The sequence below is a fragment of the Bombyx mandarina genome, chromosome A1, assembly GCF_030267445.1.
Source record: "Bombyx mandarina strain Sakado chromosome A1, ASM3026744v2".
Taxonomy (NCBI): Eukaryota; Metazoa; Arthropoda; class Insecta; order Lepidoptera; family Bombycidae; genus Bombyx; species Bombyx mandarina.
In genome coordinates this window covers 8756828-8777152 of record NC_143234.1, presented here as the reverse complement: position 1 = coordinate 8777152, position 20325 = coordinate 8756828, and the positions used below count along the sequence as shown (strand labels likewise).

General features: G+C 38.2%; 1 protein-coding gene across 3 annotated transcripts in view; it reads left to right on the top strand.

Annotated features, from left to right (window-relative positions):
• Positions 1–20325, top strand: part of ClC-a (chloride channel protein 2) — a 75649-nt gene that overhangs the window by 28580 nt on the left and 26744 nt on the right. Inside the window, exon 1 of one of the 3 annotated variants that reach the window (XM_089739553.1) lies at positions 10973–11112. The exons of the other annotated variants lie outside the window; for them this stretch is intronic. The gene's annotated coding sequence lies outside the window, so the exon portion shown is untranslated. Of the gene's footprint in view, positions 1–10972; positions 11113–20325 lie in introns of those variants that run through there. 3 annotated transcript variants of the gene reach the window in all.

Genomic DNA, 20325 nt, shown 5'->3' with positions numbered 1-20325 from the left:
AACTACTATTTTATTTCATCATTTTATTTTGCTGAAACCAAGATGGAGTAAGGCCCGTCTATCAAAGTCGGTCAGTTCAACTTGTCAACATTTATTAATTATATTTCCTACAAGGATACTGAATATTCCCAAGGTACATATTGTCTTTACCAAGATAATAATCATGTGATCCCTCCGACCTGCGAGTCACTGTACTCATCAATTAACATTGTATGTTTATGTTCTATTAATAATCAGTTATCAGTGTTTATTTTACGCGGCGATTCCTTTTGCATTGTAGCGCTTTTTAAAATATTTTTATTGCACTAAATGGGCCGTCGATAGAGTCCAGACGTCACTCAGTTTTGGATATCAGAGGGCCGAGCACAAATGACTATCGAAAAAGTATTCGTATCGCTTTCGAGAAAAAATGTTTTATTTTATTTTATTGCTAGATGGGTGGACGAGCCCACCTGGTGTTAAGTGGTTACTGGAGCCCATAGACATCTACAACGTAAATGCGCCACCCATCTTGAGATATAAGTTCTAAGGTCTCAAGTATAGTTACAGTTACAACGGCTGCCCTACCCTTCAAGCCGAAACGCATTACTGCTTCACGGCAGAAATAGGCAGGGTGGTGGTACCTACCCGCGCGGACTCACAAGAGGTCCTACCACCAGTAATTACGCAAATTATAATTTTGCGGGTTTGATTTTTATTACACGATGTTATTCCTTCACCGTGGAAGCCAATCGTGAACATTTGTTGAGTACGTATTTCATTAGAAAAATTGGTACCCGCCTCGAATTCGAACACCGGCGCATCGCTTCAACACGAATGCACCGGACGTCTTATCCTTTAGGCCACGACGACTTCAAATATAGTTACAGGATAGGATGTATAGGATTGAAACAGCGCCCCAATCGTCCTTGAAAAGGATTAATTTCAGCAGCACAAATGAAGTTAATTACTTATACTCATAATCGAGAGCACGAAAATTGTTTTGACATGCGGTAACGTTAATCTCGAAGGCTGGCTATCGAGTGCTACCGTCTAATATAATGATTCGTTTTCGTATCGAGAACTCGATACATTTACGTTACGAATTCGATAGATTTTCACGCTTGACGTTCAGTGTGCTTAGTGCGAGTTTCTTAACGTTCTCGATAGCGTAAAAGTTAGCTCATATTTGTATGGAATGGGATCGTTTGCGTACGTTTGCCGCTAGGGGCGTTGTTCCGATTGCGTACAAAAATTGTTTTAACATGCGGTAACGTAAATCTCGAAGGCTGACTATCGAGTGCTGCCGTCTAATATAACGATCCATTTTCGTATGGAGAACTCGATACATTTACGTTACGAATTCGATAGATTTTCACGCTTGACGTTCAGTGTGCTTAGTGCGAGTTTTTTAACGTTCTCGATAGCGTAAAAGTTAGCTCATATCTTATACCTTTAAACGAGCAATTCTTGTATATTAATATATATGGATATAATCTGAATCACGGAAACGGCTCCAACGATTTTCATAAAATTTAGTATACAGGAGACTTCGGGGGCGATAAATCGATCTAGCTACGATTTATTTTCAGAAAATGTTGTTTTATTCTTGTTTTCAATAATCAACTCTTCCCGACATCTATTGGCGAATAATAATACTATTTTTCTTAATTGAGGGCAACTAACCGCTTTAAAGACACAACAAGATGGCGTTATCAAAAAAAAAAAAAAACGAGCAAAGCTCGTTCATCATCTGGTTTGTATGGAATGGGATCGTTTGCGTACGTTTGCCGCGAGGGGCGCTGTTCCAATTGCATACAAAATTGGCTTAACTTTTACGCTATCGAGAGCGTTAAGAAACTCGCACTAAGCACACTAGCCCGTGTTATCTAACGTATGGCTTCTGCGCGGCTGAGTTAGACGGTATCCATCATTTTGTGTCAAATTTTCATGTCGTCATGGAAGTCGTTCGTGAACGCGTGTTACGTATTAGATAAAATTTGGTTTACAATATTTTGTAACTCTAGAACACAGACAAAAGCCGAATATTAATCGAATCGGCATTTTGATATCTATTTATTAAAGTCACATAAGACGGGGCAACGAGTTCTTTTGCTTATGTCTTCTCACAAAAAAAATCGCTCTCATTTCCGCAATGTATGGCATATTTCAGAGTGAATAAATTTTTTATCACAACATTATCAATTTAACAACATTTTATCATTTAAAATAATAATCAAAACAATGTCTTAATATTAATTAAGTCGTTATCCACGACACATACATATATGTACACAGTTCACACGCATTAAAAGTGAAAATTTCAGAAGTATGTATCTCATTCTCTCGCAGGCTAAATCCTATATAAAAGTGTTGGATTTTTTAGTGTCGCTATTGAAGAGTCACTCACGTTGCAAGTCGGTACTAAAGACAATTCAAAAATTAATGAAGCTAAATAACTTAAAAATTAAGTGATAGTTTTTTAAAGTTTAAAAAAGTACATTCGTTAAAGAAAATAGCTTAAGGATATGACAACTTTATATTGTAGGTATGCTATTAATATTTGCTATAGTTGCTATTGAGAACAAAAAACAAACAAAGGTATATAAGTTTGTATGGTCTAAAACAAGCTGCGATTTACTATGAAATCTTCAATTATAATTTAATTATATTATTTAATTATACCACCGGGCTGCAGGGCGGGATCGATGGAGACAGTTGGTTGACGAAATCGGACGGAGTCACGATCCTCAGCATTGAGGAACCGATCGAAGAGAAAGAGAGAGAGAGATACTATTTTAATGTTTCTGCGTGCATGACATTCATTGAAACACGTTTGTTATAATATGATGAATTGCTGGAGTTAGGGGATCTTGTGAGACTGGTCGCCTAAGTAGAACCCCCTTGCCTATTTCTGCCGCGAAACTCGTCAAAAGCAAAAATAAAAAAGTAAAACTGCCATCAGGACTGACTATATTTATCCTACTTATTCGTTAGTGGTGTAAGGAACTATTCCAGCTACATCTAGATGACCTCACGGGCTCAACCTGAGAGAAATTACTAACACTCGCCCTAGCAAGAGCAGTGCTTCTCAGAATCTACCACCGTATCGGAATCGCAACCCACTGAGAAGATCCGACGAGAAACTATGTCTGGATTAGTTCGCTCTATTATATCACTGCACTGAACCCTAAAATGCTGATACCCTCGAACCGTTGACTAGACGGTCCGAGGTGGAGACTTTAGAGGAGACCGGAGAACAGTCAGTAGAGAGTGAACTGTCTTAGAATACGGATGCGACTGCCGGTGTTGCTCTGAGAGTTACGTATATCATCCATTTTGTATAAATCAAGTAATTCATATCCTAAAAGTTTCCTTTTTTATTTTTTTAAAACGACCTCAGAGTAAATTTCCGTAACAGCTCGTCGAACTCTTCGTCGTAATCGACGTGTTCAGGACAGACCCGAGCACTTAGCTACGAGGCATTTTATGTCACGTGTGTTTAAATTCAAAAAGGTACTTGGTAATTCAATTAAATAGCTGGAAGAATTCAACTGTGCAGCTAATTTGTAAACGTCTGAGTCATGTGTTAGGGTTGGGAGTAACAAAAAAAAATAGTACACCCCTGCGTTGTATTAACTGATAGGTCGTATTATAAGCACTCACGCGTATACCACTATAGTATTTTATCTTCGATTTACTAGTAACTACCAATATATAGTCAATAAGATGCTGTTAGTTCGTTCTCTGTCAAATCAAACGTACAAAACTAGAATTTTTTTTTAATAGAAAAATAGAGGGTAGTTAGAACAATATTCGAATATCGACGAATAAAACAACCTTGGTCGTCTGTGACCACGAAAACTGTAAATTTTACGAAATGCCGGTAATAATATACTTAGTTACTATAAACAAAAACGTTAAATTCATTTTAATTATAGTGAAATATCAGTACTGTAGTAATGCAGGGAGAATCGTCGGGTAGTTCAAAATCGATCTTGTGTGTTGATCTAAGAACGGTATTCACGTGTTGGTGTCATGAGCTCCGGTAACTGGTTAACGTGGCGGTCGTACAAGCGTACGTCTTGTCTGGTTGGGGCTTTTGTTGGCATATAGCACACCTGATGATAAGTAGTGATCATCGCTCATGGACGCCAGCAATGTCAGGGTCAAAGCCAAGCCGCTGCCTCTATTAAGAACTCTTCGCAAACCTTGTTGAAGAAGGACTTTAAATTTAATCCCAAGGTCAAGAGATATCCCTGAATCAGTGTAACAAATCGTAACAGCACGTAGGATTGTGTGTAATCATTCGCATGCACTTGGCATGCTGTTTCGATCTTATCTTTGTAGTGCATCGGTGCGTCTCTACTAATATCTACCCACTCAGTTTCCAGCCACGTGATTTTTGTGCCTACGTGAACTGTTTATTTGTTTAGGTTTTCCACTACGATAAATAAAATCTTATCAGGATAAATCAAATTTACTAATTTCTACCTTCTCTAAAAAAATTACTGGTGATAGGGCGTCTTGTGACTCCGAACGGGTAGGTTCCACTACTCTGCCGTAAATCAGTAATGCGTTCCGTTTTCAAGGGTGGGTCAGCCGATATATTATACTCTCTTTACTTTTATAGGCTCCAAAAACCACTTAACAGTCTAACCAATACAAAAAGGAATTTACTCATTGTTAGTACTATGCAGTCTCTGCGTTGGGATCGCCTAAGGTTTTTTTAAGGAGAGACCAATCTTTCGGCACATGGAATTCCTTAAGAGCGATCCTTAAAACATCCCTAATATAGTCCTTCAAATGCAACACAACACCTTTTTAAATCTTCCGTTGTCATTACGCAATTGTGGTTTACTCGCGGTGTACATAACCCTGTGGGAGTGAGAGGAAATCCCGTCTAATGAGGTAAATTACAATTTGTCACAGCAAGAATTCTCGTATAACGCGAACCCGGGTAAATTACGCATAATTGCTGGACTCGTGTTCCGATTAAGTGGTTAATGATCTTGACTTCCACAGAGTTTTTAGTAGGGTATGGACGGTTTTAGCGAATTCCTGTTTCAACCAAAGTTTCCGAGGAACGATATCTATACTAATATAATATTATAATCTATACTTCTATGCTAATATTATAAAGAGGAAACATTTGTTTGTTTGTTTGTATTGAATAGGCTCCGAAACTACTGAACCGATTTGAAAAATTCTTTCACTGTTTGGAAGTTACACTATTCCCGAGTGATACAGGCTATAATATTTTTTGAAAAAAATTAGGGATCCTTACTGAAATTCCAATAAATAATGTAACCCAAGGTATCAAAACATTACCTAAAATATTCTTTACATCGCGTGCCCTGCGAAAACTATTGATGATAGAATAAACTAATGTACTACGACTTTGTAGAACACATTATTATTTATAAAAAGTGTCGCGACAGCACAAGTCTAACTATTATAGTTATGCCGCAATAAGTGTTCTTTTATCAAAAAAAATAAAACAACGTCAAATATCGTTGAAATTGTTGTTAAAGACCCGAGCGGAGCCGGAGCGGGCCGCTTGTATATAGTATAGACGTTCAGTGAATTCGTAGCAATGCGATAAACGCCAGATACTTTCCTTCATCAGATTACTCACCTATGGTAAGGGGCATTATGTGAGTTCATAGACGACGCCGCTATCTTGTCCTTCTTTGCCATACCCTAATCTAAATGGGGTCGGCGCAGTATATGTTTTTTCCATTCTGCCTATCATACGTCATCTCTGTCCTCACATCCTTTTTCAAGCCTTTTTAGAACATCCCCTCCTCACATTACCATCTACTTTCATACTCAAGTTTTTTTGGACTCATGATCGTTCTCTCTTGGCGTAACATACCCATACTATGATAACCTTTCTCTTTTTATTTTCTTTGTCATTGGCGCTAGCTTCAGACTTCCTTTTATTTAAAAATCGACCTCAACGTTCTCATTGCAGCTGCAAGGATTCTTTCCATACCCAGCATTTTTTATTTCTTAGATGGGTGGACGAACTTACAGCCCATCTGGTGTTAAGTGGTTACTGGAGCCCATAGACATCTACAACGTGCCACCCACCTTGAGATATAAGTTATAAGGTTTCAGTATAGTTACAACGGCTGCCCCACCCTTCAAACCGAAACGCATTACGGCTTCACGGCAGAAATAGGCGGGGAGGTGGTACGTACCCGTGCGGACTCACAAAAGGTCCTACCACCAGTAAAAACTATTCCAACAGAATAAGCAGCCTAGCGCTTTGATCCATACAATACGACAACGCAATTAAGATAACACCTGAAACATCCATACTAATTAATAACTTGAGCTCGTCCACCTAAGTTATAAATAATAAAAAACCAAAATTCGTCTTTCATGTGATGAGTGACTATAATCCTATTAAATTAATACAAAAAGGACTTTTGAATTTGACTAATAATTTTTTAAATCTTTAACAACAAATTTGAAAATAAAATTAACGGTTTTTACAATAAGCTTACCGGTCACCGTCCAGATAGAGCGTAGCGTGCAACCAAATCTGTCTCGTGACCGGTTTAATTTGTTAATAAAATATGTCCTTTTAAGTAAATTCAAAACAATTCTTCCGTATATAAAACGTTTTAAGTCTGAAGATGAATCTTCCGTGTTACTTAGTGACGAAGGGCACAAGAACTAAGAACCATTAGAACTCAACAAATTCTTCCTCCGTTTCCAGATATTGAGCAAACACATTAATTTTTTTAGTGAACCAATATAAAAGCCAAATGTAAACACATTTATATGAGGCCGTCAACGTAAAAGTGGCCTAAGCTTACCATAGTTAGTATGGAGATATCGAGGTCTGAATTTACTTTTTTTTTTTTATAACTTCATATACTAGAAAGTATAAAGGCGGACTTAATACCATTACACTGCTTCGTAGGGAAAACAAGACGCGCGAAAATAATGTTTACAAAGCCATTTGTTATCTATCGCTGAAACTAAGGATAGGCCGGTTTTGCGTCAAAATTTTGCAATTTAGAAGCAGCAATTTTGAAAAATTTTGTTTTAGGACACTTTTACGCTGATGGCCTCATATATGGCGTAAAGGTGTAAACTTAGCCATTTCTCTTCTCTACTTCATTGTTCTTTAACTGCTGAAGATCGCGTATGACTTTCCTCCACAGCGTTCCGTCATGGGTGGCATGAACCGCATGGTATAGACTACCACTATCCGCTCTCTTAACCAGATCTGACCATCTGGCTGGTGTTATGTCCACGGCGCGCATGCCTTCTATACGACCCAAATTATGAGCTTCCATAATTCATGTCTGGGAGACCGCATGATGTGAAGTTCATAACACGCTCTTGGCGTACTTAACTACGGCATGCCGGATATTAAGCGGTAACTAGAGTCTATTGACATCACAGCTTTAATGTTTCCACCTGACCTGCCTTGAGACATCATGTCGAGTCCCAAGATAATGGGCAGTACTTATATCGCATATTTCTGCCACATACCTACCTTCCCGCTCATTTGAGACTTCGACCAAATTCTAAAAAACACTGACAAAATGAATTTTCAGTAAGCCCTTAAGACCGATGACCTCGTCTCTCCCAAACTTCGGTTATAAAAAAATCAGTATTATCTTAGCAATCCATTCTACACTATTGTTATGCGTTGAATACAGTAGTTAAATGTTGCTCATTAAATAAGTATTTGTCTTGTGATTTATTGTTTCTGATCTCGGGTGCTGATATGATAACAATATCTCAAGGTGTGCTGTATTTTTTAACCAAATTTAAAAAGAAGGAGGTTATTAATTAGATTGTATTTTTTTAAGTGTGTTACCTAGCCTTTTTCTAGGTGAACCGATTTTGATGTCTATTGTTTTTTGATGTCTTTTACGGTTCTATTGGGAGGCTTAGGGAAGAAAGGGATGATCTTTCACCGAATGGGTGATATCGCTTGGCAGACCGACGGTTTGAATGTTGTTGTTTGGAAGATTTTGGTGGTAGGACCTCTTGTGAGTCCGCACGGGTAGGTACCCCCACCCCGCCTATTTCTGCCGGGAATCAGTAATGCGTTTCGGTTTGAAGCGTTAGGCAGCCGTTGTTACTACACAGAGACCTTAGAATTGGTATCTCAAGGTGGGTGGTGGCATTTTCGTTGTAGATGTCTATGGGCTCCAGTAACCACTTAACAACAGGTGGGCTGTGAGCTCGTCCACCCATTTAAGCAATACATTTTTTTTTGTCTCTAAGCTGATAAAAATCATATGTTATACGAAAATGAAGCCAACAAAACCGCGTTTTTAATTCCAATGTTTGTTTATTTATATCTGTAATCACCAACGGTGAATTTAGTTGTTTTTGATTTCGAACAATTATCCTACTCCGTCTTCAGTCATTTAAAGCAATAGGCGGCGATACGTGGGAATAGAAAAAAATAAAGCTAGCCCTAATATTGTTTGACAGACAGTCGTGCCAACATACCGATGCGAATATTAATTCGAATCTCGAATTGCAAGCTTATATCGCGTCGTGTCTCGCATATTAGGGCATGGCAGCATTGATTCACATGTGTGTTGACATTGCGCAATCTCTGAAGACATTCATGTTTGTTGAAACTGTTAGCGCGTCAAGATTAACTGTGGCTGGTGTGAATTTTGAACGATACCTTTGTATGCCGTAGCCATGATGTTCATGGTATAGGTATCAGACAATAATACTATTGTAATGTTGATCGACCTATATAGGTAAAAATAATAATAATAATAGTAACTTTAAATAAGTCGTCGTGCTTTAAAAGATAAGACGTCCGGTGCATTCGTATCTATAGATGCAACGGTGTTCGAATCCTGCAGGCGGGTACCAATTTTTCTAATGAAATACGTATTTATCAAATGTTTACGATTGACTTCTACGGTGAAGGATCATGTAATAAAAATCATCATGTAATAAAAATCAAACCCGCAAAATTATAATTTGCGTAATTACTGGTGGTAGGACCTCTTGTGAGTCCGCACGGGTAGTTACCACCGCCGTCCATGGGCTCCGGTAACCACTTAACACCAGGTGGGCTGTGAGTTCGTCCACCCATCTGAGCAATAAAAAAAAAAAAATGATGGCTTCACAGCAATTAATATGGTGGTACCTACTATTGTAAACTCATAATACCCACTCGATTTATCTACCACTGAATCATATACTGAACTATAGGTATATTTTGTGAACGCTGATACCCTTATTTAAAAAAAAATGTATGTATTACAATGATATAAATTTTTGCTACCGGTCGACCTAGATTGATATGAACGAATAACACTTGTAAACAAGACATTCAATTGTATTACAAGGATCGCACCCGCAATCTATTGTTTGCGCGAATAAAAAACATGAAAATTATCTTTACAGTTTTTTTTATTTTTCGGTTATCACGTCGTGCCCAATATGTCCAGTGGAATCGTTCGGTGTTTTCGGACCGATTTCGCTAAGGTTATTTGGGCGTTCGACGGATTACACGTTTTCGTTGATCGAGATATCAATGCGCCATTGTATCTAATCCAAATTTGCGTATTAGAACTCTCGTGGCGCCACCGTGTGCCCTCAATCCGGGCAGATAATAAATTCCATTTATTTTGTAATGTAAAATATTTTTAGTAGTTTTGTTTTCTTCTTCTTTGTCTCCAACTTATCCCACTAGGTGGGGTCGGCACAGCGATTTTTTCTATTCCATTCTCTTCCGTATCAGAACTCTCGTGGCGTCACCGTGTGCCCTCAATACGGGCAGATAATGAATTCGATTTATTTTGTAAAATATTTTTAGTACAGTTTTGTTTTCTTCTTCTTCTTCTTTGCCTCCACCTTATCCCACTAGGTGGGGTCGGCACAGCGAATTTTGCTATTCCATTCTCCTCTATCAGCCGTCATTTCAACCCTCACTCCTCTTTCTTTCATATCGTCATTCACACACTCCATCCTTGTCTTCTTCGGTCGACCTCTTTCCCCTTTACCTTGCACTACCATTTCTATACATCTCTTAGTCACATCCATCGCCTCTCTACATTGTATTTTATTATTATATTTTAGTGCAGTTTTGTTGGATTTAAATTTAAAAATGGCAAATAGTTTATTTTTTTCAATAAAAGTCTACGATAAAAGATGAAGATGGCATTGGACATCTGACTCTGTTTATATCATGAATAAGATGAAAATCAGCCAAAGGAATAGCTCATTGTTAATTGAAACAGACAGTTACGTGACAATAAAGCAAAATAGAAAGGGAAAAAAGTATATTCTTCAGCTTACAAACGTTTAGGGTTGTTTTTATTCAAGAACATCACAAGGATCAACTTTTGATTTTTCTGTAAAGGGATTCTTGATTTGTTATCATTATAGTAGTATTTTAAACTTTTTAATTTTTCAAGACTAACGTTAACGTTAATTACCTCGGAAGATAGTCAAGTATACGGCTCATCTACTGATGAATGGTCAATATTGATCAAGGACGTCAGCAACGCTCTGACTTTTTCCCCCTACCTATTCCCTGGCAGTTTAAAGGGGCTATTCTAGCTACGCGCGGACGGGGAGGTGCGCTCAGAGGTTCTAACTGAAGAATTTGCTAACACTAGACCCAGCAAAAGCAGTGCTTCGCTGAATCTACCACCGGATCGGAATCGCGACCACCTGAGAAGATCCGACGAGAAACTCAGTGGGAGAAGAACGCACATGCCCTATCTCGGCTAGATCTTCTCGACCAAGAGACTCCTGGCAGCACCGACGGTCCCCAAACGCGTCCTCCTCAGTACAATCTCGAGAGAGAACCAGTAACGATAAGTGATTACAGCCTCGAACCGAATCTAATATTAAAAGTTCCGTTTTGTCACAATCAATTAAAGTCCGCATCAATTATACGCGTACTACGTGTATGCGTTGGCATTGGGTATTTTTAGATATTCAGTCTCGTTTTCCTGAGAGGGGATGTGCTTGTATTTGATTTCGCGGTGTCCCGTGATAATGTGATAATAAACAGTTTACTTACTGATTTTAAAAGATTATTCGGTGATGATAGATGTGGGAAACTATATGTTGAATGCTGTTTAGATTTTGCGAACGTGGCAACTTCAAAAGTTTCAGGTAATTTATTTATGAGTGTGTTCGTCGTATTAATCAATTGGAGTATTGTCTTTTGTTTTGTACTAGATATGATCCGCTGTTTCAGGACTAAGTCAGTGTTCGACTTCTAATTTGTAATACAATGTTGATTTTTTATGTTTGTGTTTGCTTTTTTAAGAACAGTTAATTGAACGCCAATTGTCGTCTCTTAAATATTATTACTATTCTGCAATACAGTTTTTTTTTAATATTCCTAACTGTAAGATCGGGACTATGGCGATAATATAATATGACCACTAATATGAATCACTACATAGTACAAAACAAAGTCGCTTTCTCTGTCCCTATATCCCTATGTATGCTTAAATCTTTAAAACTACGCAACGGATTTTGATGCGGTTTTTTTTAATAGATATAGTGATTAAAGAGGAAGGTTTATATGTATAATAACATCCATTAAATAGTGGAGAAATCAATAATAAATTACAGTTTCCACAGCGCAGCGAGAGCGGGTCGCTAGTTTTTAATACGCTTTTATTAGCTTCAGACGTATGTATGATTGTAACGGAATATTTGAACATAATTTTGCCCCTTACGTCGGTCGCTAGTTTAATATATTAATCTAATCTAATATAGTATAACCTCTACGAATTCTGGTCTGATAAATTTAAACTCGCGATGTCAGTTTAGTATTCTGCTTTGCCGCTGCCCAAACCAAACTCCTCGAGTTTGGGATAATATGTCATGTTTCTTCCTATTTGCTTATTTTGAAATAATTAACCAAACAAGCGTATTGTGAGTTCACTCCAGCAGGTACCATTATCCTGTTCATACCTGGTGTGAAGCAGTATCATACATTTTAAGGCGAAATTTCACCTACAGATGTCTTTGAGCTACGGTGACCACTTAAAACAGGCGGTCCGTGAGCTCACATCTACTCACTCATCCACCGACAGAATCAATAATATTATTTTATTTTTTTTATTGCTTAGTTGGGTGGACGAGCTCACAGCTCACCTGGTGCTAAGTGGTTACTGGAGCCCATAGACATTTACAACGTAAATGCGCCACCCACCTTGAGATATAAGTTCTAAGGTCTCAGTATAGTTACAACGGCTGCCCCACCCTTCAAACCGAAACGTATTACTGCTTCACGGCAGAAATAGGCGTTGTGGTGGTACCTACCCGTGCGAACTCACAAGAAGTCCTACCACCAGTAGATTAAAAATAACTTGGATTATTTACTTCTTAATCCTCGTTATTGTGATAATCGCTGTAATTGTAGTAAAGTAATGGAATGTTTGTTTGAGTTCGTATGTACATTACCACGCGTGCTCAAAAAAAATGATTGAATTTAATATAAAAACAATTGAAAGCTCTAATTGAGTTCGTACAATGACATCCCCTTCGAAGATGACCTAAATCGTTAGATGCGTCAATAGACCCATGCAATTCATTCTTGATTCGGGGCCTTATTTTCTGGATAGTTCTAATACCTTAATTAGCCTTCGATATAGATTCAATGTTTACTTTTTATCTAAACGCTTCGAAGGATTTAAGAGATTACATTAAGTGCTGTAAATTCAGTTAATCCTATCTCATATATGCTCTCTTCGTTGTTTGAGATAGCCGTTATTAAGATAGTGGGGTAAACCACACGAAATAGTCGCTTAAATATTGATTTTGGAGCTTACGAAATTTGTGGGTTTTTATTTGCACATACAATAGAGGAATTATATTGGCCTAGTGAAAACGCTGCGCACAGACAGCAAAATGACTTCTGTGCCCGTTTTTTATCTATCTATCTATATATATATAAATTAATTGCTGTTTTTTTTTTATTGCCCTTGTAGGCAGACGAGCATACGGCCCACCTGATGGTGAGTGGTTACCGTCGCCCATGGACTTCAGCAATGCCAGGGGCAGAGCCAAACCGCTGCCTACCGCTGTTTGTTAGTCTCGCTAAAACTCGAGAATGGCTGGACCGATTTGGCTAATTTTGGTCTTGAATTATTTGTGGAAGTCCAGAGAAGGTTTAAAAGGTAGATAAACATGAAAATGCTTGGAATGAAATAAAAATAACAATTTTGTTTTTCCTTTGATGTGTCCCCTTTTGTTTGTTTTAAGTTTATTTTATACAAAAGTTTAGGTCTTTTATTTGTCGATTGAGGCACTACGAAGTCTGCTGGGTCAGCTAGTAATTAAATATATCTTTGTTTAGTTTCTGAACGTCAAAATGTGAGCGAGCGAAGTCAGCCATGAGACGAATTCTCTTTCAAATCCAGCCGCCAAGAGCAACGTATTAGTTTTATATTTCTCATTAAGTCGTTAATTTGTCATATAAAGGTACAATAAATATCTCAAAACAATAAATACAGTCCAAGCTCGTTCGACGTTCGAAAATTGGACAATTTTCATTCTGGACGGCTGTGGCATAGACACGCTTGTAGCGAATTGGTTGCTTTGAAATAATGGCTAATTTTTTATACGAACAATGTATCTCGCCTTAGAAATGACATTATGAGAGTGCTCTATGCGCGCACATACAATCAGAGCTCAAATTGTGAATTTATGTAGGACATAATCTGAGGATGTTTTAGTATGGACAGATACAGAAGTTGGTGGAGTTTGCAGAGAGAAATGGTTTTAATTAGACACAAACAGAACGTCTTGTGAGTCTTCACGGTTAGGTACCGCCACGCTGCCCATTTCTGCCTTGAAGCAGTAATGCGTTTCGTTTTGAAGGGCGGGGCAACTATACTGAGATATTAGAACTCGTATCTCGAGGTGGGTGGCGGCATTTACGTTGTAAATGTCTATGGGCTCCGGTAACCACTTAACACCAGGTGGGCTATGCGCTCGTACACTCATCTAAGCAATAAAAAAAAACAACGTGATGGTGGAAGCAAAAAAGCCTAAGTTTTAATTTTGCTAACCAAAAAAAAAAAATTGTAAATATAGAAAGAAAATACATTGTTCACTTATTATCGGAAGGTTTACTTTGGCATAAATTAAACAAACAAACAAAAAAAAACATGCAATAAGTTCATGATCTCAACCATATTAGTGAGGTAGGTCAAGAAGACAGTTAATTAAACCAGATTTATTTAATGCATGTTTATATTCTGGGGTCACCCTTGAAACAAAACAATAAATATGTAAAATATAGGTATATATTTGGATACGTTTGGAACATATTTTTCCCCGTCGAACCGGTAATAATATATTTTGACTGGCTTGACAATGAAAATTTCAAGATCATGAAGGCTTAAAGTCATGTGACGGTGATTATTTTGTACGATGCGTGATGTAAACTTGATGCTTGCCTTACACCAAATGATTAACCTTGTTTTGTAGTCTTCTTCTCTCGTTATCGCATTATTTTAGTCTTAAGCTTTTATTTTTTTATTGCCTTTGTAGGAAGACCAGCATACGGCACTAATGGTGAGGGGTTACCATCGCTCATGGACATCAGCAATGCTAGGGGCAGAGCCAAGCCGCTGCCTACCAACCTTCGATGTCTTTTGATAATTCAAATTGAACTCATCAGGACCTGCTGTTTGGAATATGAAAACTCGTTGTCCTTACCACCGCTTACAAAATATAACCCAGTCCGCCAATAAATAGCTCGGTCGGGCTAGCCTTTTTGTTTACAACTAATGCCGATTTTTTTTTTCCCTACCTAAGCTGATAGCCTTGAGAGGCTATATCAGCGTAACCTTAACTAGTAGGTGAGCTCACGGAACTCAAACCGGAGTGTTGCTAACACTTACCCTAGCAAGGGCAGTGCTTCGCAGAATCTACCACCGGATCGGAAACGCGACTCGCTGAAAAGATCCGGCGAGAAACTCACTAGGCCTAATACCGATTTTGTGTTCAGACCTTACATGTGCCTGTCCATTGAAGGCAGGCGCTCTAGCAAGATGGCACTCTCTTAAGTTATTTATCTAATAATTTATGAGAAACTATGAATTGCACAAAAAAATTACGTTTTTTCGTTGTTTTATTTTTGTCGTTTAATCATTGTTTCAATATCTTGTCATGTGCAAACAACACTTATGGAAACAATGAGGTTAATTTAGCCGAAGTAGCCTCGACTCTTACGGTTATTTATTTGGCCTCAACGCATACTAAGCGTGGACATAAGTTTGGCGACTTTTCTGGGCTCTCCGGAAAACATTCTGCATAAATGTTCGTATAAGACCTCGCGAACTGCCGGAAACGGAGTGGATCCTTCAACTTCTTCAAACGTATTTTTGTTTTTGTCTATTTTGTCGAAAGCGTTGATTTTCGAATTTATAGCGATCGCACGGGTAGAGAAAGCTTTCAATATGGTAACAAATCGTCAATTAAGACGAAGATATCTACTTTCGAACTAGCTCATAGATACAACCCACTGAGTTTCTCGCCAGATCCTCTCAGTGGATCGGGATTCCGATCTGATGATAGATTCAGACAAGCACTGACTCTCCTCCAGGCTGAGCTTCTGCTCGCTCACCAGTCCTGGTGAAACTGGAAAGGCCTCCGGGCCACCAGTAATACTTCGACCATAAAAAAAAAACAAGCACTGACTGCTCTTGTTGGGGCCAATGGTTATGCAGGGAAAAAGGAGTAACAATTAGACTTCAGAAACTGAATGATCATGAAACAGCGTTATGTAAAATAAATATTCACATATTATTTTCTTAAATTGATATATTATTATACGTATTAATATAATTTACACTCGAGGGAGATGCGCGCGAATACTTTGAAACAGAAATAGGTAGTGGTACCCCATTCTCGTGGACTTATTACACGCGAGAAATACAGTACAAGAACGAAGTAGCAGCAGTTAAAGGTCGAGATATATCCATGTTCTTAATGTATAGTCAAATAGACTATTTTCAGTGAAGAATCTGACCAGAAAAATGTCCATAGTGTATACAATACTATGGGTATTATTTTTATATGCTGGGTGTTAGGAGACCGCTTCCGAAAGCAAAGACAGATGATAGTACTAATGACACCTTTGATGATGGGATGGAAAAAAAAATCGAGCCTGATTTAAAAAAAAACATACTTTTAAAACGTTTTATTAGCATTATTTACGCTCCGTCATGTTAGTACAGCCAAATGAAAGATAGTTTCATAAGAAATACATTGCTAAAAAAACCAGCAATGAAACACTAAATGAAAAACAGCTGATGCTCGGATCAACGAATGCCCGGGCGCGGCGTTGATACCGCGATCCTCAAAATTTACAAATTTGTAGGTACAAAATGTGCAGGCGCCATAAAAGAATTAGAGGCCGCGTTCACAATAAAAATTGCAAGTAATTTTAGATAGTTGTGTTCTTCTTCTTCGCTAGGAATACGTTTGATACGTATTCAATACTTAAATTTATAATTCGAAAATTATGTTGTGGGACATTATCTTCGAACTGATTCCAGGAAAAAATATCACATGACAAACATTTTTAGAAGACCCAAAAAGAGAATTAATTACCTCGCTGAAACAAGACTCTTCCCAATATTATCTTAAACAAACAGACCACTGTATGATAATCTGATATCTTCAACAAACACAACAATTATTCAAGGGTATTTTTAGCTAATTAGGTTTTCAGTAGTAATTTTACTTTCTGCGATGTCGCATGATTAATAAAATGGAAGAGGAGGAAGTTATTGAACGGGGAAAGAGAGTTGTGGTACGTAAGGGACTTTAGGGAGTGATCAAATTAAAATGAACTTCGTTTTCAAGTATTATTAATTGTCTTGTATATTATGTTTATTTCAAGGAGACATGTTTTTGTAACAGAACTCTGTAGGTCGGCTTTTTGTTGATGTCAATGGACAGATAAGTTCACCTTCTATCTGCGTGGCTGTTTAGTTACCAGAGTACGCAGACATTGCCGGCGCCAACTCTGATTTTGTCGAAAATCTGGTTGTAGTGTACGATGGTTATTCCACCTCACCAGTGGTGGATTTACACTAGGGGCAGTCGGGGCAAGTACCCAGGGTGGCAAATTTTTTAGAAAGGCAAAACTTTGAAAAGTAAAAATTAATAACCAAAATGATTTAATAAATTCATTTCCTTGGAGATTTAAAATAATAATCGGTTTTTATATTTAAAGAAATTTAATTAGTTTTTTTTTTATGTATATTTTTTTATGATAATTATGTGCCACCCTTAGTCAAAATTTATAATTGTTAGAAAAAAAAACAAATATTTATTTATATTTTTGGAATTTATGACATATTATAATAAATTTTCCGCGATAAATTACTTATTTTAATTTTGAAAAATAAAATATGTAAACTATAAGTTTAAGTAAAATTGCAGTATTGGGGCGGATTTTTTTCAGGTGCCCAGGAGCGGCATTAAGTTTAAATCCGGCCCTGCACCTAACTGAAACACATTATCACTACATAGTATAAAACAAAGTCGCTTTCTCTGTCCCTAAGTATGCTTAAATCTTTAAAACTACGGAACGGATTTTGATGCGGTTTTCTTTAATAGATAGAGTGACTAAAAAGGCAGGTTTATATGTATAATAACATCCATTAAATAGTGGTGAAATCAATAATAAATTATAGTTTCCGAAGCGAAGCGAGGGCGGGTCGCTAGTTGCTACTAAACTGAAGTAGGTAGACTGCATCGACACGGTATTTTCGAATGACTATAATTTCACCTCTATGCTCTATTACTTAGTCAATAAGGTTTAATTTCCGGTCGGATACAATTAATTTTTTAAATTATTCAGTAGTTCTGAACTAGATGGGGGAATATTCTAGAGAAAATACTAATGTAGTGCATTTGGAACTTGTATCGAAGCGAAAACTTCTTAGGGGCCGTTGTTAATTGAAGCCCGTTGAAATGGAGATGACATTCTAGTGACGCTTGAAAGAGACAAGCATATATCGTCTTCTCGCATTAAAACTCTATAATCTCAAAACTTACTAATTTTACAGAAGAGTGTTTAACATGTGATATTTTTAATAATAATCATATTTGCAATATTATTTTTTTCTTTTTTACCAGTTACATTATCTGTCTTTTAAAGTAAGATAAAATTATGTATTAATTTTGTTAATAGTAGTCAAAACGTAGGTAAACTAAAAAAAAAAAACTAAAACTAAACTACGCTCTTTTGACAGTATTTATGTCAAAAATATTGGTGATACCAAATGATTCCGCATATTAACTGAATTTCGGATATTTTTGGATATTGTACACTTTTAATGCGAAAAGACGATATAGGTTTTAGGTTGCGAGAGAAAGAGATAGAATACTTCTAAATATTTCACTCTTACCGCGTGTGAAATGCACTTTTTGGCTTCCACGCTCAGGTTATCTATACTTCTATACTAATATTATAAAGAGGAAAGATTTGTTTGTTTGTTTGTATTGAATAGGCTCCGAAACTACTGAACCGATTTGAAAAATTCTTTCACTGTTTGGAAGCTACACTATTCCCGAGTGACATAGGCTATAATCTTTTTAAAAAAAATAGGGATCCTTACTCAAGCTCTAATAATGTAACCCAAGGTGTAATAAATTACCTAAAATATTTTTTACATCGCGTGCCCTGACTAACTATTGAACTATTATACTACTAAACTGAAACTATTGATGATAGAATAAAATAATGTATTACGACTTTGTAGAACACATTATTATTTACAAAAAGTGTCGCGACAGCATATGTCTGACTACTATAGTTATGTCGCAATAAATGTTATTTTATTTTAAAACATAAAACAACGTCACATATCGTTGAAATTTTTGTTAAAGACCCGAGCGGAGCCGGAGCGGGCTGCTAGTCAATATTTTTTTTTTTTTTTTTTTTTTTTTTTTTTTTTTTTTTTTTTTTTTTTTTTTTTTTTTTATGATTGAAAGTTTACTGGTGGCCCGAAGGCCTTTCCAGTTTCACCAGGACAGGTGGGCGAGCAAAGGCTCAGCCAAGAGGGGTGGGATTTGCTAACAACTGCCCGAGCGCCTCCGAAGGAGACCTAACAACTCAAGAGCAATTGTTTCGCGAATGAATCTACTACCGGATCGGAATCGCGACCCGCTGAGAAGATCCGGCGAGAAACTCAGCGGGCTGATGCATGGGTTAGGTTGCACGTCGACCTCTTTGTCGAGTTCGACGAGTACGGTTACCGGGGTCCCTAAGCCTGCCCCTAGTATTAGAGCTGAAGGCATCTAATGCAAAGGTTATTGGATCTGATGGATCCGTAAGGACGTGTCTAGGGCGTCGACGGTGACTGGCTCCTGCATGATCAGGATTCGGGGAGTAGTCAGCGGCGGCAACGATAAGGCGATTATCATGACGCATAGCCTTATCGAAGTATCGTTCCGACGCTGACTTCATGTATTTCCGAATTGATTCGAGGCCCAGGTCGTCGTGTAGGTCAACGTTCCTCACGAACCACGGAGCCCCGACAGCTAACCTGCAAAAGCGGGATTGTAGGGATTGGAGGGTGTCTATGTGTGTGCGGGCCGCGTGAGCGAACACCACACTCGCGTAAGTCATGACGGGCCTTATGCAAGTTTTGTAAAGTGTCACCTTGTTCCGAAGGGACATTTTACTCCGCTTACAGATCATGGGGTAGAGTCTACCGAGAATAAACGCGGCACGGTCACGGACTGATTTTATATGCGGGCGGAATGTCATCGATGCATCCAGGGTAACGCCCAGGTACTTGACCTTCCTGGCCCAGGGTATGGGTTGTCTAAAGAGAGTAATCGGGGGTGTGAGATTCCTCCTCCTAATCCGGGAGGAAATCCGTGTGGAGCTTCCCCTCTGAAATAGCACCGCAGTACTTTTCGCTGGGTTGATGTCTATGCGCCATTTTCGGAACCACTGTCCTAGGGCTAGGGCTGCGCTCTGAAGCTTCTTCGCGATTAGGGACTTATTTCTACTAGAATAGTAAACAGTCGTGTCGTCGGCGAATAAAGCTAAATGGGTCGGCGGCGACCGGGGAATATCGTTGACGAATAAGCTAAATAGGAGGGGTGAGAGGACAGAGCCTTGCGGGACTCCAGCTGTGAGAGGTCGTGGGGAGGAGCGGGTTCCCTCGACTCGATATCGAAAAGAGCGGTTCGACAAGAAGTCCCGTATGATGAGCACGAGACTATCCGGCACGCCCATGTTGAATAGTTTGAAAATCAAACCATTGTGCCAGACTTTGTCGAACGCTTTTGCGACGTCGAAGAAGAGAGCTCCCGTGTATAACGGTTTTGGTCGAT